The sequence below is a fragment of the Ambystoma mexicanum genome, chromosome 1q (genome assembly GCF_040938575.1).
Source record: "Ambystoma mexicanum isolate Mex_15411 chromosome 1q, UKY_AmexF1_1, whole genome shotgun sequence".
Classification (NCBI taxonomy): Eukaryota; Metazoa; Chordata; class Amphibia; order Caudata; family Ambystomatidae; genus Ambystoma; species Ambystoma mexicanum.
Genome location: NC_090922.1, coordinates 595,544,934 through 595,570,602, shown reverse-complemented (window position 1 = coordinate 595,570,602; position 25,669 = coordinate 595,544,934). Strand labels below are relative to the sequence as shown.

The 25,669-nt window shown below is 50.0% G+C and overlaps 1 non-coding gene across 1 annotated transcript; it reads right to left on the bottom strand.

Annotated features, from left to right (window-relative positions):
- Window positions 1-21,495: 21,495 nt before the first annotated feature.
- On the bottom strand, window positions 21,496-21,567 carry LOC138565438 (small nucleolar RNA SNORD47). The gene has a single exon (XR_011301311.1). It is a non-coding gene; the product is annotated as a small nucleolar RNA SNORD47 (small nucleolar RNA).
- Window positions 21,568-25,669: the final 4,102 nt, after the last annotated feature.

Genomic DNA, 25,669 nt, shown 5'->3' with positions numbered 1-25,669 from the left:
CCTTCTCCAGCATTGGATCTTTCATGGATTCACATGCTTAGAATAGATTGTATAGCAGTAACACTTGAGACGGCGGTGAGAATGTAATGTAATATACCCTTAACATACTACACAATGCATATGTACAGTAGGAATAAGTTACCTCATATAACCTTACCCACGTAAAATAAACTGTCATTAAAAAGGTAGACAACAGATTCTCCACAGCGTGGAGCTTACCTTACTGAAACAGATGCCGCAGGACAGCTCTTCCCATCTGCACCTCGTCCGCATGCTGCCTGGCAAGGCAGTAGTGGCGGGTAAACGTGTGGGGCACTGACCATGCCGCAGCTTGGCATATGTCCGTCAACGGAATTCCTGCCCATAAAGCTGTTGAGGAGGACATCGATCTTGTAGAATGGGCTCTAGGATGTCCTTGCAGTGGCCTTCCGGCCTTAGAGTGACAAAACGCAATCGTCGATGAGACCCATCGAGTCAATCCTTGTTTAGAGATTGCTTTTCCTCTCGTCGACGGACCATACGCGACGAACAGTTGTCTAGTAGACCTGAATTCCTGTGTACGATGTAGGTAAAATTTCAGAGCCCTCTTAATGTCCAGGGTATGAAGAGCTTTTTCTGCTGCCGATGATGGTGTGGCGAAGAAAGTAGGGAGAACAATGGACGAGTGTTTGTGATACGCTGTCGGAACTTTTGTGACGAACATAGGATTAGTTGCCAGTACTTCTTTGTCCTTAAAGAATCTTAGGTATGGCGGGTCTACGACCAGCGCTTGCAGTTCCAAGATTCTTCTAGCTGATGTGATATCAATCAAGAATGCCAACTTCCACGAAATGAATTTTATGTCGGACGTGGCCATAGGCTCAAAAGGCGGTTTCATTAAGCCTGCCAACACTGTGTTGAGACTCCAAGTCGGTGGGAAACGTTTTTCCGGGGGAAAAGCTCGAAATAAACCCCTCATGAAGTGTTTTACAAGTCTGTCGCTAAATAGAGGTGACGACTGCCTTTTCCTTGTGAACCTCGAGATGGCCGCCAGGTGCACCTTTATCGATGTGAAGGATAATCCCCTCTCCGCTAAGAGGAGCAGGTAAGGTAGAACTTGTTCCGGCGTCACCGACAACGGTTCTGGCCCTGTTGTCCCCTACACCATTCACAGAACCTCCGCCACTTATAGGAGTAGGATTTGTTTGTAGAAGGGGCTCTAGCCGCTTGCAGAATTTTTTGACAATACTCCGAAACGTCTAAAGCACCGAACTCCGAAAAGTCAGGAGCCAGGCTGTAAGGTTGAGACTGTCCGGGTCGTGATGCCACACCGTGCCTTTTTCCCGGGATAGTAGGTTCGGGGCTTTGGGAAACCCTATGGGATGTTCCAGCGACAGGTGAAGCAGGTCAGAGAACCACGGTTGCCTTGGCCAGTATGGTGTCACTAGAATTACCCGGCAATTGTATCTGCGTATCCACTGTATTGTCCTCCGTATGAGGGGGAACGGGGGAAAAGCATAGAGGAACATGTCCGTCCATGGGAAGGAGAATGCCTCCCCCCTGGAGCCCTCTTGAGGCCATCTGCTTGCGAATTGCTCGCATTTCTTGTTGTCTTTGGTCGCGAAGGCGTCCAGAGGGGGGTGACCCCATTTCTCGAACACTCATCAGGTGAACTGTGTCCATTTCCCACTCGTGTATCTGGGCCATGCTTCTGCTGAGGGAGTCTGCTTGGGAGTTCCTCACTCCTGGAAGGTGATGAGCCACGATGGAAATTTCGTGCTTTAATGCCCAATGCCATGTTTTCTGGGCTTCTATGGAAAGAGTTCTTGATCGCGTCCCTCCTTGTTTCCTCAGATAAAACATGGCCGTTGTATTGTCGGTCAGTATTCGTACTCGCGAGCCCTTGATGTGTGGTAGGAATGCCTTCAAGGTCCATCTTACTGCTCTGAGCTCTAACACGTTTATGTGTAGGAGTGACTCTGTTGGAGACCAGCGACCTTGCGTTTGGAGAGCACCCAAGTGAGCTCCCCATCCGGTTAGGGACGCATCCGTGACTATGGTTCGCTGAAACTGCGGCTCATGTAGGGGTACGCCGTTGTTCAGATTGTGGAAACTCTGCCACCACTGAAGGGTCCGAAGCAGCTTGTCGTCGTCGTCGATGGTTATCTTGTCTGACCACGATCCTTGAGCCTGCATCCATCGGTCCGCAAGGAATTCCTGGACTGGCCTCATGAATAGGCGACAGTTTTCCACCAGATGGATGCAGGATGCCATGGCCCCTAGGACCGAAACGTATTTTCTCACTGAGATCTTGGTGTTTCGCCGTAGTCGGCATGCTTGTTGATTGAGTCTTGAGGTTCTGTCGAGAGAAGGTTTCACTAGCCCTAACTGGGTCTCGAACTGTGCCCCCAGGAATACCAGCGATCTCGATGGCTGCAGAGAGGATTTTTCGAAGTTTATGGCGAATCCCAGCTGTTGTAGAAGCTGCATGGTGGCTTGTAAACTTGTGTTGGTCGACGCTGGGGAGGATCCCCTTACCAGCCAGTTGTCGAGGTATGGGTATACATGGTGGCCTTGCTTCCTTAGCCAGGCCGCTACTGGAGCCAGGCATTTCGTGAACGTTCTGGGGGAGGTCTTGAGCCCAAAAGGAAGAACCGTGAATTGGTAGTGAGTCCGCCCTATTACAAATCTTAGGAATTTCCTGTGTTTCCGACACATTGGAATATGGAAATACGCGTCCTGTAAATCCAGGGACGCTAGAAAATCCCCCTCTTGAACGGCGCGGATCACTTCCTGCAGAGTGAGCATCTTGAATTTTAGGCTCTTTAAAGACGTGTTGAGATCGCGTAAGTCTAAAATGGGACGCCATTTGCCGTTCGGCTTTTTTACGACGAAATATCTTGAGTAGGCTCCTTGACCTCTCTGTGATGTTGGAACTAATTCTATCACGCCCTTTGCTAACATGAGTGTTACCTCTTGTTGAAGTATCTTCAGATGGGAATGAGCGGTGAACGCAGGTGGAATTTGCGGAGGGCTGTGTTTGAATTGTAGAGAGTGTCCTTTTCTTATAGTATCCAGCACCCATTGATCCGTCGTTATTCGTTCCCATTCGTCGACATATGCTGAAACTCTTCCCCCCAGAACGGTGTGTTGTATGTCACTGCTGATCTTTATTTTGCTCGTCTCTCGACGACTGCGGATATGATGGTCTTTTCCTGGAAGTCTGGAAGTTCCGGCGACGGTTTGCCGTTTGGGAGGCACGTCTGTATCTCTGGGAGGGGTAAGCTGATCTGCCAAAGGATCTGTCTCCAGATGCAGAGAATCTTGAATTACCTGAAGCCCCTCTAAAGGGACGAAAAGACTTGTAGTTTCTGCCACTCTGGAGGGCACCCAATGAACGTGCCGTGTCCGAGTCCTCTTTCATTCTCTTTAGGGCTTCGTCCACCTTCTCACCGAAAAGAAGGTCTCCCTCAAAGGGCATATCTAAAACTTTGTATTGTACTTCTGGCCTGAAGTAGGTACACTTAAGCCATGACTGTCGACGTAATACGACCCCATTATTGACTTGCTTGAAGCCTGACTCAGCGAGGTCCACCGCAATGTTTATTGTGTGATTTGAGGCTTCCTCACCTTCTCGGACGAGTAACATCGCTGCCTTCCTATGCTCGTCCGGAAGATGATCAAGCAACGGAGCTAGCCTGTGCCACATCTCCCTATCGTATCTGGCAACAATTGCCAGAGAGTTTGCGGCCTTTACTGTGGTCACTCCCACGGATAGCACTTTTTTGCCAAAGGCATCTTGGCGTCTCGCTTCGTTCTCAGGAGTCGTCGTGCACTTGTGCTGGGCCTTCGCCTTCCTCGCCGCTGCCGCCGACACCACCGAGCCTGGCGTTGGTTGGGAGGACAAACACTTGGGGGTAGACTCTGGAGCCTTAAACTTTTTTTCCAGGCGTCCTTTCACTGCCGGCTCTGAAAACGGGTGACGCATTGTCTGCAACCCCTCCTTCCATACATGGTCTAGTATTGGTATCGAGAACACAGACCTCCTTCTCTTACCCATGTGGTCGAACAAAAAAACAGTCCTTTTTCTGTTCTTCCTGGGACAAACCAAATTCTTTGCATGCCTTCTCCATCATAGAATGGAATGACGCAATGTCGTCCGGAGGGGACGGGTGAGCTGGGCTTCTAGGGGTTTCCAACTCCACCTCTGACTCCCAGGTTGGATCCCTGGAGGGGGATGATGAGATATCCGACATGGCTCCCCTGTCAGACTCCGAATCTCGCAGCTCACCTTCCTCTTGTGCCAGCGCTGAGATTGGCGTGCGTAGGTGCGTCGGTTGACGGGACGGGCCCGGCTCGTCGACGGGTGACTGTGGCAGGTTTGCCTGAGGTAGTCTCTGGTCCAACGACTAACAACGGCTGAAGCGTGGACAGAATTTCCAACGACAAAACAGATTGAGGATTGAGAAGAGGGGCAGATACCGGTATAACGGATCCCCTCGTCGTCGACTTGTCAGCCACACATAGCCCTAGGTCTGCTGGGCCAGCTATTCTCTCATTCTCGTCCTCTGAGGACAGCAACGCAGCCTGTTCTTGTAGTAAAGTATCCGGGGGGATCGGATCAAAAACTTCAGGACTCCAGGCCTCCTGTAGAACCCCCGTCGACGTCGTTGTCGGTGGATGCCACCTGCGTAAGTGGCAGGGTGGATGCCGATGACTGGGCCGCCATCGACGACGGTGAGTTAGCAGGTGGTTTTGGCGGTCCCGCCTTTTCCACACTTGGCTTGCTTTTACTCGACTCTCGACTCGTGGTCGATCTATGATGATCGCCCGAGGAGGATTTCCTTTTCTTTTCATGCTTTTTTGATGAAGATGATTTCTTGACGAGGAGTCTCTAGTTGAGTGACTTCCAGATGACTCTTTTTCCGTCGGTCGAGATTTCCTCGCCGGTGGTTCCGACGAGGTAGCGCGGCGTGATGTTTTCGCCGATTGTGTGGAGCCTACCTCTGAAGGGGGGGTATGCCCCCGCTCCATCATTCAGCCATGCCACCAGTCGTCGACTGCGGTCTTTGAGGGTTTTTTGAGAAAACCCTTTGCATATGTCGCAGTTATCCGCCGAATGATGAGGGTGGAGGCAATATATACAATCCATATGGCCGTCCCCCTCGTAAACTTTTTTCAAGCCGCACGTCGCGCTTGGGCGGAACAGCGCTTTTCCTGACACGGAGGACATTTTCTGTACTCAAATTCCAATAATGCAACCTTGTACAAAATAGTAAGACAACGCAAGGAGATCCCACTACTTTGGAGACGGTTGAAATCTGAAGGGGAACCGCAGGGGCGGGCCTCTTATACGGGGACGGCCTACGGAGCATGCGAAGGCGGGTCCTAAAAGGACCTAGATAGGACACAAAAGTGTCGGAAGTTTTCCTATTGGAAAAGGCTATATATGTGTACCGAGGGGTCCCAGTCTGACGACGGGGAATATTCTAAGCATGTGAATCCATGAAAGATCCAATGCTGGAGAAGTGCAGGAACTTCCGATGCTTCTCGTGAATGGGGACATGGAAGTATGCGCCCTGCAGATCCAGTGACACCAAGTCTCCCTCCAGTTGGCCGAGCACACACTACATTGTGACCATCCTGAATTTTTGGCACTTGAGGTATTTGTTGAGACTCCACAGGTCTAGAATGGGCCTCCAGCACCTGGTCTTCACCAAGAAGTATCTGGAGTAGACGCCAGAGGCCCCCCGAGTCGCTTTGGAATCCTCTCTATTGCCCGTTTTCTTATGGCCCGTACTTCCTGCAGGGGTTGTGTGATGTGCTGCTCCTGCTGGGCTCTGGGAGGTCACAGACACTTATGTTAGAACTTTAGGGTGTGTCTGTGGGCAAGAGCATCTAGCACCCATCCGTAAGTGGAGATCTTCTCTCATTCACCTACGAAGCTTGCGTCCCACCGGGGTGCATGGGTGCGGGCCCGACATCCTGGCCGGTTCAATCTTGCTTCAGGGCCTGCATGCCAACTTGGGAGCTACTAAGACTGCCACCTCCACCAAAATCCTGTGTCGTGGATCGGGAGGGTTGACAGTATGAAGAGGACCCTCTGCCGAAACCCGTCGACTGTCTGCCTGATTTTCCGCCGGAAGCACGAAATGATGGGCGGTGTTGAAGAGTGCCCAAGGCAAGGTCCGTCTCAGTGTCGGACTTAATGGCCTGCAACGACTAGTCGACGGCCTTCCCAAAAAGGTTGTCCCCGAAGGGCATGTCCAGAAACCTCATGTGGACCTCCTGACAAAAGTTGGTGGCTTTCAACCAGCCATGACGACGGAGGAAGACCCTGTTCCCTATCTGTCGGAAACTTGTGTCCATGATTTCCAGGGCCACCAACGCAATGGCATGGTCTGATGCCACCTCCCCCTCCTGGAGGACGGAAAGTGCTTCAACCCACTCGTCGTCAGGTAGGAACTCTAGCAGTGCGGCCATCTTTTACCTCTGCTCCCAGTCACATCTGGCCAGGATAGCAAGGGCGTTGGCTGCCTTGACTGGACACTGCTGAGTAGATTACTTTCCTTCCCACGGCATCCAACTTCTTCCCCTCGCTATCCGGGAGGGACAGAGGATGAAGAAGAGGGGTTAGACAACAACTTCCTTGCTGCTGCTGCGACAACCAAGTCTGGGGAAGGCTGCGAGCGTAGACACTTGGGTGCAGACTCAGGCACCCAGTATTTCTTCTCCAGCCGATCCCTCTTGAAAGGACTGTGGCTGGATTCCTCAAAGCCAGTTCTTCCTCCCAAACAATATCCAGGATAGGCACCGCCAAGATGGCTCTACCTCTTGGCCTCGCGTCGTTGATATAGGCACATGAGTGGGGGTTGATGCATCGGCATAGGGTGCCACTTTCTCTTCACCTGAGGTTTGCCTGGAGCTACCGGGGCCGGCGATGTCGGCATCAGTTTTTGAATCTCCAACACCACGGTGTGCAGGGTCGAAAGGATGTCCAGCGATATATCCTCAGAGGGGTAGGGGTGAAATAATGCCTACTGCGCCCAGCTCAGTTGTTGGCAGGTCCGCCATCACCACCTCAGTCAGCATCCCCATCAGGGATTTCACCGCTGTCCCCCACATCCTCCTGGATCGTGTGGGCAGATGCCTGGCCCTCATCCTAGGATGAACTATCTGTGCCCTAGAGTACAGTTAAGGCCTCCACTCCCCCTTTCTTTGCATCCCGTGGATTCTGGTTCGGGTTCAGGGATGGCATCCTTTTCTCGGATGTCCTCTCCACTGGCTTGGCCGATGCCTCCAGTCTCCGGTGCAGGGACACTCTGGCCACTGCTGGGGCTACCTTGTCTGGGTCAGCCCCCTTGGCCTTCGAGAAGGCAGCCACCACCAAATCGATAACTTCACCTGGGCCTTCTGGTGCAGGATGGTCATCTTTTCCTGCACTTTAGTCTTCTCTGGCTTTTCCCACAGCTTAGCTGGGTTTGCCGATTTCCTCTTAGAGGTGGCACTGGAGCGCTGGATGCAGACAGTGAAGATGAGCGTGCCCTGTCCATCACGGGACCCGCCTGCAAGGCTCCCGGCCTGGTCTTGGGCCCCCACGGATGGAGCGCCCTCAAATAACTTAGAAGCCCGTATGTGGGACCAGCCGTTCCTTTGTGAGGCATACCCCTGCTCCCTACACAGGAGTATAGGCCTTGGAGCTGAACCACACTGGCAGCCTATTGTGACAATCCTTCACGTTTCGCTTTGAGAACCAGAGGCAGATTTTGCAATCTGCTTCCTTGTGATCCAGATGGAGACAGTAGAGGCATTGGTCCTCCAAAAACATGTTCGGCAGTTGGAGCAGAGCTTGAAAAGGGAGCTTCCCCTACTTCTGCAACATGGTCCGGAGTACGCCGACGGCCTTCTGGAATCTGATGAAACTGCAACGATTATGCCCTTGAAGGGGCACTGAAGTTCACCAACAAAAGGATCCCCGTTTGTCAGCCGATGTAGGAAAGAGCACATGAAAAAAACAGATCAGCACAGAGCAAAACGCAAGAACTCCCATCTTAAAATGGCTGCCAGGGAGAGGGCAGTCATTGGCAGGGGCAGTATAGAAGAGAAATACAGTGTGTAAGCAAAAGTGAAACTTTTCTTTTACCTAGGATTCCAAGCCTGATGACGGGTAATATTCATGAGCATGTGAATCCATGGCAGTCCCCATGCTGGAGAAAATAAAGATTGAATTCTACAAAACCTGTGCCTTCCATCATGCAACCCCTCAGCACACCGATTACATCACTGCCATCAATTATATCACTGCTAAGTGATCCTCGAAGCTGGTAAGGGGAATACAGTAGCGATCTGCTGCTTTGGTTCCAAGCAGTCTTCAATGGACATCCTCACCTGGTTACTCGGCAAGTATCTTCCAGGTCTAGCCATGGGGCCATTCTACAGACCCTTCAGGATATTGCAGCATTTCAGGCACATTAGACTGGAGGGTGTCCATATTGCAGGCGGTCATTACATGCACCGTTTGGAACTAAAAGGAAGCGTCCATGGGCCTCCCGCTGTAAAAGATTATCAAAATTAAAAACGCTATCCCCGTTCGACAAATCGATAGCAAGTGAAAGAGCAGCAGTTCATACCTTAGCAGTCAGAAAAATAAAAATAGTAAAGACGCATGCAATGAGCACCACCTCCCTACAGGTGCAAGGGTTGACTTAGTTGTCTGCTCATTTAAAAGCACCACAATTCTGAAATCAGGATGCACTTTTAAAACACACGTGGTTATTATACATGTGCACATTGCTAATAAATTGTTACCACTCTGGAATGGGTCCAACCCTCCTACTCCGCCCACACCCATCCTCCACTGCTGCATGCACACTTACTTTAGCTTTATGGTAACATGGCAGGAAGCGCTACAAACACAAGACCACTCAAAATTGGCTGGGCTCCATTATGTTCTTGCAAGATATTTTTCCTACACCCAATATTGAAAAGGTAAAATTTCCCCGACCACCAACCTAAACAAGGATCTTTGAACCAGGGTTGAAATGTGGGCCTACAATGTCTCCAAATAACAATGACACCCATAGAAAGCTTAATGGGTGCTAGGCCTGTAGATCTAATCATGGATCTAATCTGCAAGCCCTAATGTTGAATGCAATCTCACTTCTTCGTAGGAGTCTCACCTGAAATCAAAAGCCACTAGACCAAGTATAAACTACACCAGACATGTTTCTAAGGTCTGGGAATTCCACCACCTCACTGGGCACATCAGCGGTGGTTAATCGGGTGCGAGTAGACCGCACACTGCAAATCTAACCACCACATACGATGCACACCAAGTTTCTGCACATCATTCCCAATCCATTATAATGAATGGTGGTGTTCCAATTCTTGGCTTACATTTTAACGCAAAAGTTAAAATGACATGTTTGTGAGGCACCAGTTGGCCCGGGGAGCCAAAAGTAGCTCCTAGTAACGGTTTCAAGTTAACCAGGCTCTACTAGAGTAGAAGCCAGAGCTAAATGGATCCCAACTCCCAGCAATTTCGAACCCTGTATAAGCTTACAATTCCCTGTGCCTGCCTCCAAATTGTCTCCATCTCTTGCTTTCGCACTTTCTCGCTGCTCTGCTCCTTACCCTTAGACTCCTCCCTGCCCACCCTCCCCCGATTGGCCAGTTTTGCCTGCCTTCTGCCCTTATGAGGGCAACGACAGTGGCCCCTACCATTTGGATTGGTTAAATTGCAACTCTGCCTTCCCCTGCTTGCAAAGCACCCAGCTTGCTTGTTCTCCCTTTCTCCGACTCCCCGATTGGCCAGGGAAAGACTTCCACTCAGGGGAGCTTTGCCCAGGCAGCCCTTGGCCGAGGGCCCGCACAGAAAAGGGCAGCTCCAGATGGTGTCAGCAGGAAGCAGTCAACCAGTAGCAATAGACAAAGCCGGTGTGGAGACGGGGGCACAGCAATACTACACCCCACTAAACTGGCCCACCTCTCTCCTACCTCTTCCCCACGACTCATTAGCTTGAAGCCTGCATGATGTACCACTCTATAGCAACTGTTGACCCATATATATCCACTAACCCTTCAACTGTATTGCCTAGCCATCTCACATCTACATGAACTGTATCCTAACTGCTAGCCACTCCAGAAAAAACGGAGCAATAGCTTGCGTGACTTAAAATTGGGAATATTCGCCTGCATCACATAAAACAGGATTTGTGATTAGCCAATGCCACATTTAGATAGAAATTGAGATATTCATGTGCCACAACTAGAAATAATTTAGCAGGCATCACATCTAGATAGCAATGCCACTACCCAACCCACTAAAAAATAAAAATAACTTCTGCATACACCTCGCAAACTAACCTAACAACCATTACTCTAAAGCACACCAAACTGCTCAAACTACACTGCAACCAGAAGACGACTGCTACCAACCAAAAACCACACCCAAGCGCAGCAAATAGTGTTAACCTAACTGAAGCTGCCAACAGTGCACCACTGCTCTCTTGCACTTTTCCTGCTCAGTCCTACTAACACACTAGCTTAGCAAAACAAGAGTGCTTCGCGCTCAGAGCTTACACTCAATCTTATCTAGACAGTCTGTAAATGAGGCAGACAAACTGCAAAGTCCACTTTTGGCCTTGTACGCCCAACTCAACTGCCTGAAGCTAAACCAATGGTATGGTAATGAGGGCACAAGCAGAGAAAAAGTTATTCAGAGCCCTTGAATTTCTTAACGGTACAAGTCTGCACAGGCAGAGTAAGAGCTTATAGTACAGTTAATGGTGTAGATAACAGCAAATAGTTCCGACGACTATTCTGCAGTTTTTTCAAGTGCATTTCTGCACCACCATGCAAGTAGGGGAGATAGGGAGGATAGACCAGGTTCAAAGGCATGGTACATTTAGATTGTGTAAGTGCACAGTCAGTACAGGGAAGGGGGGATAACGAGTGCAGTGGGAGTAAGTGCACCCAGTGAGAAACTGGGTTAAGTGCTGAGAGATGCCACTCAAGTCATTGACCAAGTGCAGTAATGAGGCAAGTGTGAGGACTGGCAAGGGTGTCCAGGAGCTGTGAGGTAGACCAGGCAGCCAGTCAGCAGGCTGTGTGGAAAAGGAGGGTGAGAGGCATAGAGCAGAGAGGTTAGCAGGGGGGGAGAGGAGAAAAGAAGTGTCCGGAATTTTAGGAGATCAGCAGGGAGACTGTTCCAGAGGGAGGCCCCTGCTGAGAATGAACATCTCCCTCCAAATCTGCTTGGAGAACCGGCTCACTCACAGAAGGTTGGAGGTAGAGGAGGACTTGGGAAGGACAGCATTTAGGAAGGCATGTTGCAGATAGGTAGGTCCAAGGCCCCAGAAAGCCTTGTGGCCAATACAGAGGATCTTGAACTTGATCCTTGCAGCCACAGGGAACCAGTGAAAGGATTTCAGCGCCAGAGATGCAGTCCCTGGGCTCGAGGCCAAGGATAAGTCTTGAGGTTCTATTCTGGATGTGTTGCAAAGGGCGCAAAGCAGCGGCAGGGAGGTTGAGAGGCTATTGCAGTAGTCCAGCCTTAACCAGGGCTCGGCCAGTGACCCGCTGGGGGAAGGTGAGAAAAGGAAGAGCACCCCTGAGGAGGTGAAGCTGGTCGTTGGACTTTAGAAATGCCTGAGATGTGAGTGGAGCAGGATAGTAGATGCAAAAATGACCAACCTTTTTTGCCTCACAGGTGGGTGCAGGGCCAAGGAAGGCCAGCCAGAGTGAAAGTGGGAAAGCAGGAGTCCCAATGCAAACGATCTCAGTATCACTAGCGTTGCGGCATTGGTCATTTGAAGCACACCATCACTAAATTGTGGAGTCAGATATGAGCGAGGTAGAGGAGGTGGCCGAGGGTAGCCTGAAGGAGAGTTACATGTCATCCGCATAACACTGGAAGTTAGAGGAGAAAATGGCTGCCTGGGCAGCCATGGACATTCACCTATGGGGACAGGTTAGAACCCTGGGAAAGCCAGAGGTGGAGTGATTAAGTTTCACTTGGGATGGGCGTTCAGAAATGATTGTTAACCATGCCAGAGCCGGACCTGTGATTCCCGGGGTGTCAGACGTGCGATCAGGATGTTGTGGTTTACCGTGGCAGATGAGGTTGAAAAGAATGACAGAGGGAGTGGGTCAAGACTTGAGAGCAGGTATTCACAGGTGTTCAGAAGCAGTTTCCGCGCCTCTGGAGGCTCTAAAGCCAGAGTGATGGTTGTGGAGGCAAATAGCAGATTCAGTGGGGAGGGTGAGCCAACTTCTCCAGGAGTTTGCCAGGAAAGGGGTGATGGGGAAGAGGCTATAGTTTGCAAGAATGAAGGGGGTGGGCAGAGGTTTTCTTAAGCAGAGGGTGCACAAGGGCGTGCTCAAGAGACACTGGGAAAACTCCAGTGGCAAAAGAGATTGCAGAGATCAGTCAAGGCTGAAGCTAGTCAATGGTGTCCTCCTGGTTTTGGAGGGGCAAGGGTCCGCCTGTTTGGATAAGGCCTTCATAAATCAGACTTGTCTGAAAACCTCATCTGGTGTGATGGGAGTGAGAAGTGGTGGAGGAGCCAAGGCAGGCTCCAGAGGTGTTGGTGTATGATGTGGGAGTGAGAGGTGGTCTTGGGTTTTTGCTGTGAAGTGTGGAGCCAGGGCTGAGCAAAGGTCCTTCTTGGGTGATGGAAGAGGATGCTGCAGGATTGGCCAGTCCCTTCCAGACTGAAAAGTTTGCCCGTGTTTGATGCAGCTGATATAACTAATTGCATTTCCGCTCAGCTTCCCTACACTTATATTTAAGAGAAGCCAGATCAGTCATACTAGAGTTGCACTTTTTGGAAGGCTTCAGTCGGACCCTCATGACAGCAGCAAGAGTATCAAGGGTGAAGGGAGATAGATTGAAGTTAGCAAGGGCTTGCGTCAGGCTGGGAGTCAGCTGCAGCAGTAGGAGGAGGCAGAGAGCAGGTGGATTTAAAGACAGCTGCTGACACTCTTCATGGGTCTGGTTACTTCGAAACAGAGTGGCCGCACCGATGCAAGAGAGTGGTCTGTCCAAGAGAGGGATAGCGAGAGGGATGTCAGTAGAGATAAGAGCATCCAAAGAGTGGCTGGCTGTGTGCATGCAGCCAGAAGGTAGGAGAGGGAGAGAGGTTGTGGAAAGGTCCCGAGCATCAGGAGAGTCCAGATGGATTTTTAGACCACGCAGCAGGAGTTGAGAGGCCAGGTTAGCCCATTCCGAGAGGAAGAACGTGGACTGTCCTGGTCGCCAATAGAATAAGGAGAGAAGATTTAGGCGAGTGGGGGCCTGCAGACTAATCACAAGCAGTAGTGATGGACACAGGTATCCATTCTGAGAAGACAAGCGCCACTCCCTCCTGTTCTCTTGTCTCTGTAATGTTGAGCACATCTAGAGCCATGTGTTCAAGGAGATTGCAAATGTCAGATAGCGTTTGACAGCAGAGCGAGAGTTGAGCGTAGAAATATGGACCAGCATGCCATCTTTCAAAGTCTTCCGCGGTTGGCAAGAGAGCCAGAAGGATAATGGAGGATTGCGTAGGTGCCAATGCCGACGAGAGCTGGACACTGAGGCAAGGGCACCCGTGCAGTGGGAGAGGTAAGGTTTGCAAAAGCAGGAGCCTGTCAGAGAAGGTTGGGGACCAGAGGGTGCCACCATTAATGGGAGAAGAAGCGATACGAGAAAGGCAACCATGTACCAGGTCCGTTGGTCGGGTGAGGCAACAAAGGAGGTGCGAGTCTCTGGTGGAAGTCAAGAAACAGTGTCTGCAATAGGAAGGCCTGGGTTGGAGCCAAGTATCTCCTTAATTTTCTTCCGGCCAGATTTTGTGATAGGAGAGGGATCGGAAATAGAGAAGCAGTTTGAGAAGATAGAAGATATGTAGCGTCATGGCTAGCTGCAGTGAGGACACTTACCAGACTGAAGTACATGGGGTGTGGCACAAAAACAAAGTGTACCGAAGTTAAGAGTGGTGGGGGCAGACGGCAAGGTAGGCCGTTAATGCAGGATGTTTCAACAGCAGACGGCTGTTAGTACCAAAGTTGTGCACCCAACAAGAATCGATTTTAAAAATGGCAACATCAAGTACACCGCCAAATCAAGTTCGATTTTTGTAAGGCAGAAAGAACAATGCAGCCATTGCACACCAAGTTCCAAGGTTTAGCCAAAGCTGAAAGAGGCACAGTGCATCAGGTATGCTGCAAAGTACAGTTCTGAACCTGATCCACTGGCATAGTAGTCGAAATGAGTGATAGGTGTAAAGTCAAACAGTAGGGTGGGAGCACAGCCAAAAGTGGTTTTCAAGCGGACAGCTACTTCAGTCAAGCGGGGGAACAGGCACAGGCTAAGTCAAATAATGGTTGCCTGTTCACCAAGTCCTTTTGGGGCACTCAGCAAAACAGCAGGTTTTCCTGCCAGAGGTCAATAGCTGTCTTCACCCTGTAACGAATCGCACTTGGTCAGCGTGATAAGTAAAAGTATTTTTGCAACAGCTTTAATTTCAGCATTATCCCACTTTCATTTGAAAGCATGATTGGGTGGGATTAGCCCCTCAAAACCAAAAAAGTGAATTCCCTCCACAGGTAGGTCTACACGCAAGATCAGTAGCTTTGGCATCAGAAACTGTGCTGCCACCCCCCTCTGACCCCCTCCCAACTATCTTTTCACCCCATTGGTCCCTTCACTACAAATCCAATGATTAACTCAGCGCTTTTGAGCTTGCAATGCCCAAATACAACATCACTTATTCTGCCATCTAAGCTTAAGGCATATCAACTTCAGATACATGTCTAATCCCCCCCCCCACCCTGTCAATTTCTGATGTTTGCCCAAGTTATACTGGGCCCTCATTGTATTTCTACCTTCTCAACCCCAATTGCCCCTGAACAACCCCTAAAACTGCATCTCATAGTATCCACTTCTTCAAATCTGTATCAGACTAGCAACTGAATAAATTGCTCAAGGTGACTGCATGGTTTCAAGTATTCCATGTCCAGAACACTATGAATGTTGCACCAGAGTAAAGCCCAACATTAAAAAGTTGGAATTATCGTGATGTCAGCGCAGCTTGTGTAGCTGCAGCCAGCAGTGCACACAAACTACCCAGGGACTTGTGTGCTGAGAAATGTAGGTTGTGTAAAATATAGTGAACTGATGCATTGGAAAATGCATAGGAGGTTGGCTGTTCCCCTTCATGCAAGACCCTTCCTCTTGCAGCTGGCGCATGAAGTTCCCCATTGCTGGTCACCTTGGCATCAAGACAACCACGCAAAGGTTAGCCATGCACTTCTACTGGCCCAAGATGGGGGTGCAAGTAGAAAGTCACTGCAGGAGTTGTGCCACATACCAGTTATCTGGAAAAAGTGGCAACAATCCAAGCTCCTTGGTAACACTCTTCTGGGGAACCACAATCACATCCTCACTATTTCACAAATACATGCAACTTGTACAGCCCATTGTCCACTTATGAACATGACTAAATACTTTTGCTGAAATGTAACCAGTTTTCAACCATTGTTAACTCACTATGTACTGCCTTCTTAGTGCTTTGAAACCTCTGGGTTTTGGGCGCTACCAACAAATAAAAATCAATGAAGAAGATTTAAGCAAATGTGAGCAGCTCAGTGTATGGAGCTGCCCTGTGAGTGCACAATCCATGCAAAAATAGGTTGCAGTATCCCACAAACTAAATGTCTGGCGTCAAAAACTTAAAAACCTCACTCCCTGGTGTGGAGTGGCCTGAACATCGTGCTGTGCTAAAAGTTTATAATAGCAGGTGGCACCATGGGAGGTAAAGTGAGCACATCAGTGGTGTTTCATTAAAGAAGATGCCAGACAATTAAGACCACTCCATTGTGCAAGAATTATTTTAATCACGTTTTACAGATAATGTATCAATTTTCCAGGCCCCCTGCTCCAAAAGGAATCTTATTAACCATTAGTGTCGCATTTGATCAGCAGCTATGGAAAGTGAAAAGAAACTAATAGGTGTCATCTTACCCGCAGCAAAACATAAGAAAGTAGGATTGTCAGTTAATCGCGTTTCATCAGAGAGTTCAAGTTATTATCATACAGGTATACGGTACAATTACTAAGAATGCCAAATCACCTAAGGGTTTATGCAGTCCCTTGGGCTTCATTCTAGCAGGACCAGCAACATTTCCTGAGGAGTCAAAAGTTCACTGCATTAGTCTAGTAACAACTATTTATTCCCATCTTCCCGAAGCAAGCAAGCACCCCATGAGAGTTAGTGTGGACTCACATGAATTATAGTAGCCAGAGAACAGACCACAGCCTCTCCTTTCCCTGCCACAGCATGGATATCCTGCAAGCTATCAACTGTCCTTTAACCCTTTCAAAAGCCTAGGCGCAGCAGGCCACCTCTGGTAGTCCTGCAATCCTTTCCTCTCATCACTAAAATCATGCCGGCCTCTCCTCCCTAACCTAACAGGCACCAGGTAGAATAAAGCCATTTACACCCCTACCGGGCGAGACAGTACCGAGAACTACACTGCCACCTGTTACGTGCAAGAAAACAGATGGCCATTTACAAGGTAACTAACTGGACCTATAGACCCCAAAAAAAGAAAACCATGGTCACTTTTGGCTGGTCCGTCTTCAAGACCGAGCAGTCGACTCACCTCGTGGAAGCCTCTCATACCCAAATACATAGCACAAAGGCCCTCATTTACAGTCATATTTGCACTTTACTTAGTTGTCCCTGCAGTGCCCCTCCCCCACCCCCTAGCTTTCATGTTACAGCACTAGCACGATCTGAATGGCTCAAGGCTTCGTATGAACATTTGATTTGTTTTTCACCACACCTGTTGCCCTTTCATCTTGATGCGCACAGAAACACCATGGGGCTGTAAAGGCGCATTATCAATACAAAAATACACTATGCATTGAACTACATAAAGTCACATATTAGGGATGGAATAATCTGTACAACTACCAACACCCTTCAAGGACTGAACCACCATTCAACTGAAAAAGGGATACACCTGGCAACTTAACTCACCACAGACCACCAGTCTGCACCAGAGTTCCTGGTCTGATGCAGGCTGATAGCCATGTACATTCCTGGCCAGCAAACAGAAAACCACCCTGTGCTCCATCATGGTTTTTTGGCTACCTATGTAGCCTGCCACCATTTCATTTATTGTGCATATGTAAGGCGTGTCTATACATCAAGGAATTCACCCAAAGAGCAACAGAGGGAACATGAGAAAAGACAAGTCCTACTAGTCTTTGCAAGCATTCAGAACATGCAAGTGCAGAGAGATGGGGGCCACCAGTGAGTGCCGAGTTCCAAAGGGGAAGTGCAAGGGAGTCTGTTGCAAACAGTTAAGTGTCTGGTAGAGATCACTTGGTACAGTGGGGCCCCCTCCAATACATAAATGCAGGCTTGTGAGAAAGCACAGTGGACACCCAAAGGCAAGTGCTGGAAGTGGGGGGGGAGCAAGAGAGTTAGGGGGGGAGGTTGTCAGGTCCCAGGACACAGGGTTTAACAAGGGAAGGTGAAAAGGAAAGTCTCGAGGAGTTTCTGGAATTTTAGGAGATCTGGCTCAAGACCGAGGAAGGGGGAGGCTGTTCCAGAGGGAACCAGCTGAGGAAAGATTACCACCAGCTCACTGTTCAAAGAAGCGCTCGCCATGCAGAGAATTGACACCCTCTTAGCATAAAGATCTGGGGGGAAAGTGAATTTGGTGAATATGTTGTAGATAGCGACAGCCTTATGGATGATGCAGATGGATTTCAATGTGATCCTTGCAGCTACTGGGAGCCAGTGGAGATATTTTAGACCCTGAGATTGAGGCAATGGATATCTCTCCAGTCACAAGCCAGTCACAAGCCTTGCACAGTCTGTTTTTTGCCTCCTTAGCAAAGAGTTCATCTAGCAAACTGTTCCATTGTTCGAGCTCTGTCGAATTGTCTACTACAGTCTCGTCTGCTTGCCCCCCCCCCCCCCCCCAAGAGTCCTTCTCTGGTGTTCTTGCTGCCCCTACCCCCACCCCTCCCTTCCCTTCCCTTCCCTTCCTCGCCTCCCTAGTCTATGGTGCTCTGTCTCCATCTTTTCTAACCGCTTCACTATTGGACTATCCTGCTCCCCCTCACTAAATCTGGTAGGAAGAAGTATAAAAAGGACATCCTGGTCTCCAACCCAGGCCTCCCCATTGCCGACACCTATACTAGTGCTTCCTCCAGGCAAACCCTCACCAACATCCCCTTTGTCATTCCCTCGCCAGACCCATGGACTCTTCATATGGTCTGTGCTTTCTGCACTCTTTTCTGCCATTAATGGTGGGAGGCCCTCCTGGCCGTCTTCCACTCCTCTAAGGCCAAACGTTTACCTCAACGGGACTGTCTTGGTCCATGGCCCTCAGGACAACCTTCTCCGATAGATGCTTCCTGCGCCTCAAATTCCTTCCTTCTCCTGCTGTCCCCCTCCACAACTGCCTTGGCTACCCTGCCCTCTACCCCTTCCTCTTCTGCTTCCCAGCCCTCTGGCTTCTTCTACACCTCTGCAGGGCATATCTCTGATTTTGACCCCTCCCCGGAAGTCTTTCAAGGGCGGCAACCTTCTCCATATTGCCACTCTAAACTCTTGCTCAGCTGTCAAACACTCCTAACATCTGCCGCCTCCTTGAAGACCATGACCTCGATGTCATTGGTCTCACCGAGACATGGTTCATGGCCAGCTCTAAAATGTTTATCAAAAAGGGCACCTGGTTGATGCCTTGCTCTACCCAGGTGGGTAGTCACGTATTAAAGAGCAAAAATGAGCAAGGCCATGGGATACCTGGCTGATGAACGAAGGGTGAACACACACCTATGAGGGTTACAACCTTGGTAAGTGTGTACACATTACTGTGAATGACTTCTGACAAAAAATGTATCAGGACAGTTCCGAGTACAGCAGTGAGATTTTTAATAAAACTGCAGTTTACGTGTTCGTAGATACACGAGAGTAACACAAGATACAACAGTATTTAGACATTTTGAAGGTATAGTACAAGCTTTGAATCTCTTCCTTCCTGATGGCTACAAGACACTCTCCGCGCCCAGGTCCAATTGTTCTGGAGGGGGTTTAGCCCCGAGTGGATTCTGCCAGTCATTCCTACGCAGGCCTACTCTTTCAAATGCTTCATCTGCAGGCTCTCTCCTAGCCATTCCCTTACTGTGGCTTCCATCTGCTGGCCACCAGGTCAGATCTTCCTGAGTGGGTGGCCCTCTCTTCCCTCCTGGTCTCGACCACTCAACTCCTAATATCCACATGGCTGCTTCCTGTCCTTCCTCTCGTTCATGACCTCTAACCCTTTCTATTCTCGCTTCCGGCCCAACTCAATCTGCAGGGCGCATTCTGGATGTTCTGATCTCTTCAGACCTTCCCCTTTCTATCCCTCTCACCACTCCTGTCTCCTGGAGTGATCACTTTCTCCTTTCCTCCCAGCACTCTCCACCCCTCAGGCCAAGGCAACTCAAGCAGTGCCACCGACCCATTAAGTGTGCGTCAGTTGAGGCTTTAGCTGCCACTTTCTCACCCCCCCAGATTCACACCCTGACACAGCCCTTTCATGATCCACTCTGCTATATCTGATACTCTTGATGTTCTTGCCCCTGTCATGAGGATCGGCTTGAAGCCCAAAGCCAAGTGAAACTCAGACCTAGTCACCCTTAAAGGCAAGTGCAGGGTGGCTGAGGGGAAATGGTGCTCTTTCTGTGCATCCTCTGACAAACTGGCCTGCCGCCTGCTATAAAGTCAATACCGGCTCTGTCCACACCAAGAAGGGAGTCCTCATCCAAGCCTGCGTCTCTGCAGCATCCAACTACTCGGCCGAACTCAAATCTGCAAGGAGCTGGCCAATCCTGCTGCAGTCTCTACCTCTCCTGTCCCCCTCACAGGCCCTCTGCACGGCCCTGGCTTCTCATTTTCTCTCTGAAACTCAGGACATCTTCCTCTGGCCCTTCGCCAGCCACCCCTCCACCCTTGTCTGCCTCTCCTCTGTTCTCTCCAGACAGTTTCTAGCCAAGTCCGCAGAAAAGGCTCACCCTGGTCCCTATAAAACCATGAAGGACCGCATTGACACCTTGGCTCCTGCTTTGGCCAACTTCTGCAACCACTCCTCCCCCCCTGAAGCACTCCCTTTGTGCACCCCCTTAAGAAATCCTCAGATGATCCCTCCTGCCCTGCTAACTACCACCCAATCTCCATCACTCCTTTCCTGGGCAAACTCCTGGAAAAGCTGGCCATCTCCCATCTTAATCCTCACAGTGAATCAGTTGGTTGTCTCCGTGGCCATCAGTCTGGCTTCAAAGCTGCCAGAAGCATGGAACCTGCTCCTCTGAACATCTGTGAAGACCTGCTCTCCCTGTCTCCTCATCCTAGTCATCTCTCTTCTGCCTTCAACACATCAATCATGCCATCCTGCTCAACCGCCTTGGTGATAACCTGGGTGTCGCCGATCAGGCCCTGGCTTTGCTGAACTCTCCAATCGACCCTCCCAGGTCCACCTTGGGTCCTTCCTCTCCTCTAGCTCTACCTGTTGTGTTCCCCAGGGGTCCAACTCCCTGGCTGTTCCACAATTACTGCCACTTCTAGCCCATCACATCGCCTCTCTCTGCCCCATTTCAGGTTTACTTGGTACAGACAGTCGGAAGCCACTAGTGAAGCAGCAAAAGGAAAGATTCTACTGCTTGCCTTTGACCCCCTCGTCTCTGCTGCTCCTGGATCATGGAGCCCTTTTGACTATCCATGCAGATCCCAGGTGCCCAAGGCAGCCTGGGATTAGAGCGGTTTTCCTCTAGTGATTCTCCAATTTAGTTTAATCTTTCTCGGGTGGATAGCTCATGGGCAACGTGCTCGCCTTGGAAGCAATACGACACGGAGCAGAACAGGTTTGATCTCCGGTTCCGCGCTTAGAAACCTCTGGGTATTAAGCGTGTTATAAATAACCAATCATATTAATAGTGCTGAGTCCAATACTTGTTGGATGATTATTTGTCATGATAAGTCTACCAGCATTTGGTCCAGGACAAATAAGCAGCCAACGACAGCCAACCTGAGACAATGGATCAAAGGCAATCGCTTTGGCCCATCAGTTTTCAGAGCATAACCTGGGGACACCCAGATCTTTTACTCTTAGAGAGATTAAGCACACTCGTGACATTTATAGACCGGGTCCTCTACAAAAACCTCAAGCTACAAGTTTTAGTTAGGTCCTCATTTATTGTATGAAGACGAAGGCTCAATTCTGAACAGAGTCCACACTTTTTGCACTGCAGTTAATACAGATTTTACTAAATGCTGTATTGACTGAACTAAGGCAGGGTTACTTTCATAACATTCATCCCGTTAAATTGACTATTCTTTGTCCCAACAACCTGCTACTGACAAGCCAGATGTTTGCAGCTTGTGAAGTCAGCCCAGAGTCAAAAGCTCCTAGTGGGGACTATGGAAAGCAAGAATTTATGAAATAGTATCAGTATTCTAAGCATGGATACCAAGCAACCTCAGATAATTGAACGGTAGGAGAATAATCAGTAGTAATCATATGGCAGAATCGGTTTCATCACTGGTTGCTGGCTATTACCATGCTATGTTCAGCTGAATTGAAAAAGCTTGCCACCACTACAGCTGCGCCATTATCTCTTGAATATGCTTTAAGGAAAGGATGTGGTTGGTGATTGTAAATGAAATATGAACAGAAGAACAAGTTTCTTTCTTACCTGGTAACGTTCTTTCGATGGGATGTTCCTCCGACGTATTCCACATCTATGACAGTAATCACCACAGCTGTGCTGCTTCGGAAACATTTTCGTCATCTGCGTCCTGTGTCGATGACGTTGATACGCTGTCCCGAGGGCCTCCGTCGAGCGCCGATGTCACTGGATGTTATATGTAGGACGCACGACCACCGTAGCCTCAGTTGTAGTTTTTTCCCAGAACGTGGGGCACCAATCTTCTGGCAGTATGACTACAGAAAGCCTTGCGGAAACCTAAGCTGCAATCGCATAAGAAATTCTGTAGAGGGGCAGGCTGGGAGGGTGCGATGTGGAATATGTCAGAGGAACATCACATCGAAAGAACGTTACCAGGTAAGAAAGTAACTTTTTCTTTGACGGGATTGTGTCCTCTGACGTATTCCACATCTATGACAGACTCCCAAAGCAGTACAACGTATGGAGGTGGGAAAAGAATTTATAATTTTAGAATGCCCAATCAAATTGCAGAATAGAAGACCGCCTTACCAAAGGCCAAATCTTGCCCAGGGATAAAATCCCAAGTATGGACAGAGGCCCATATGGCTGATTCACAAATATTACGAATGGGAACACCCCTCTGCCCACCGGTGGGTCCTTACCCGCCAGAAGGTAGCATTCAGAGATTGTCAAGATGATCCCACGGGACAAGGTCTGCTTAGAAACAGCTTGACCTTAACGCCTTCCAGCGCATCCTACAAATAGCTGATCGTCCACTCTGACCCGGGACATACGCGAGATGTAGAAACTCGAAGCTCTCCTAGGATCCAACCTATGGAGCCTCTCTTCTTCCTTACCAGGATGCGGAAGAGGATAGAACGCCGGAATTACCTTCTGGCTCAAATGAAATTCCGACACAACCTTTGGAAGAAAAGGATGAACCCTAAGGACAACCCTGTCCTTATGAACACCGTGAAAGGTGGCTTGGTGGATAGTGCCTGCAACCCACTCACTCTGCGAGCGGAAGTAACCGCAACTAAAAACACAATCTTAAAGGACAGTCCATGGACAAGAATGTAAGGGCTCAAACGGAGCTCCCATCAGGAACTTTAAAACTAAGTTCAAATCCCAACCGGGCACCTGGAAATGTGACAGAGGAAACACATTAGTTAGCCCTTTCAGAAACTGAGAAATCAAAGGAATCTTAAAATAAGAACACTCCTCAGACGAGCGCTTAAATATGGACAGTGCCGCCAGGTAACCCTTAATGGTACCCACTTGCAGGCCCTTGTGGGCTAAAGAAAGCAAAAAAGAGAACCACAGGAATTGAACACTGAAAAGGATCCACATTCTGTATGTACCCTGCACCAGTCGCAGAACTTTCTCTAACGGCACAGGGATTTTGTTGCGGTCCTTCTGGCCGAGAGCAACACCTCCATCACGTCTTCAGGGAGGTACCAATCCTTATAACTCAGCCTTTCAGATGCCAAGCATGAAGGCTGAGAGACTTGACCTCTGGATGGAGAACCCGACCCCCCTCCCGTGAGAGCAAATCGTCTCGGTAGGGAAGACAGCGTGGAGAGCAGATGGACATGTCGAGAAGGTCCGGGTACCACGCCCTCCTGGCTCACACGCCGGAGCAATGAGGATCATTCGGGAACCGAACCTCAGTAACCTCCGCAACACTTGCGGAATGACGGGGACTGGAGGAAACTCGTACAGCAGTGGGAAGGACCACTCCACTATGAACGCGTCCCCTAAGGCTCCTCTTGGAGGAAATTCCCACGAGCAGAATCTTTTGCAATTCCGGTTGCCACTGGTGGCGAAGAGATCCACTTGTGGGGTCCCCAAAAGGACAAAGATCTCCAAAAGAACTTCCTGAGCCAGGTCCCACTCGTGAGAGACCGTGCTCTGCCTGCTCAGAGCGTCCGCTGCCTTGTTTCATCTCCAGCCAGATGAACTTCGAGATCAAAACTTCCTGCTGGATGGCCCAGAACCAGAGCTGCATCGCCTCTGCACAGTGGGAGAGACCATGCCCCCCCCTTTTTGTTGAGGTAGCGCATGGCCACTGTATTGTCCGTCAGAATCGGGACATTCTTCCCCCGCACAGACAGCAGAAAAGCCTTCAGGGCTAGCCTGACAGCCCTCAGCTCCAACAGATTGATATGGAGACTGGACTCCGACGGAGACGAACGACCGCTGTCTGTCAACGCGTCCGTCACGATCATCACCTCCGGCCAGGGTAGCCAAAATGGAGCCCCCTTCATCAGATTGCCTTCGACGGCCAACCACAGAAGATCCTGGGCGACCGAGGGCGGCACCTGATCGGCATCCGACATCCTGCCAGAGGACTACGATCACTGCATCTTGAGAGCCCACTGCAGAGATCTCATCCGCAGCCTGGCCTCTGGCACCAGTAGAATGCAGGATGCCATGAGGCAGAGCAACCTCAAGAACTCGAACGCCGGGAGACTCTGGGCATGTTGAAACTTGTCCACCATCTGCAGAATGTGATGAACCCTCACCTGGGGAGGCGAACACTGCCCCAGGGATGTGTCGAGGACTGCTCCGATGTACTGGAGCCGCTGGGTAGGTGTCAAGTGGGACTTGAAGTTGAGGGAGAAGCCCAGCCTGTGAAGGGAGTGGCAGGTGACTGAGATGATCCAGGACTTGCTCGGGAGAGCACACCCTGATCAACCAATCGTCCAGGTAGGGGTAGACGTGAATCCCCCCTTTCCTGAGATACGCTGCCACCACCACGATTAGCTTGGTGAAGACCCTCGGGCGCAGGTCAATCCGAACGGCAGGACCCGAAACTGAAAATGTAAGTTGCCAACCACGAACCTCAGGTACTTCCTGTGCTTGGGATGAATCGGCACATGAAAGTAAGCATCATTGAGGTCGAGAGACACCAACCAGTCCTGAAGTTGAAGGGCCTGGAGGACTTGAGAGAGTAACCATCTTGAACTTGTCCTTCCTGAGGAGCTTGTTCAAATCACGCAAGTCCATGGTGCATCTCAATCCCCAGTCTTTTTTCGGGATCAAAAAAATATGGGGAATACCATCCCTTGTTCCTCTCCGCTACAGGCACCAGTTCTATGGTGCCTTTCTCCAGCAGGGATTTGATTTCCTGCCCAAGGAGCGGATGTGGACTATTCAAAGAGCTTCCCCCGGTGGATTATCGTGAGGCCTCTGCCGGAATGGAAGACAGTAGCCGTGGGCTATGATCTCCAGAACCCACACATCTGAAGTAATGGCACGCCATTCTACAAGATGTTGTGCCAGCCTTCCCCCAACCGGCGAACCATGGAACATGGCCTCATGACTGAGCGGAAGCGGCTGCGGCAGTGCCTGAGGACAAAGAGGCAACTGCCCGCGCGGCTTTGGCACCTCGAGTACCTTGTTTTCCACCTCTGGTACTCCTACTTTGGCCCCTTTGACTGCCAGTCCCCCCCCCCCTGATCTACCAAAGGAAGAGAAGTATTCAAAAGGAACCTCCCCTCCATTGCTGTCCCCTGGGACGAAAAGGCGGAGGTTGACGTACTGCAGCGCTCAACGACTTTGCTGCAGCTTTGGAGGTCTGCAACCTCTCAAGGCTCATGTCAGCCTTGCTGCCAAAAAGATGGACACCTTCAAAGGGCATGTTGAGAAAGCTGTGACTGTACATCAGGAGCAAATCCTGACCTCCGCAACCATACAAACCTGCGCATCACAGTGCTTGCTGCCATGGACCGGTTGCCACATTCTGCCATGTCCAGACCCGACTGAACGGATTCACACATGGCATCCTTGCCATCCTGAATGAGGGCAAAACCATCCCATTCCTCCCCTTCGGGAATATGTTCAGCCACCAAAGATACACAGTTCCACAGAGTGTGAGTGAATCTTGCCACGGCACAGACAGAGTTGGCTGCCTTTAAAGCCATACCCCCCAGATGAAAACACTTCTTCGCCCAACCGTCAAAGCGCTTGTTGTCCCTA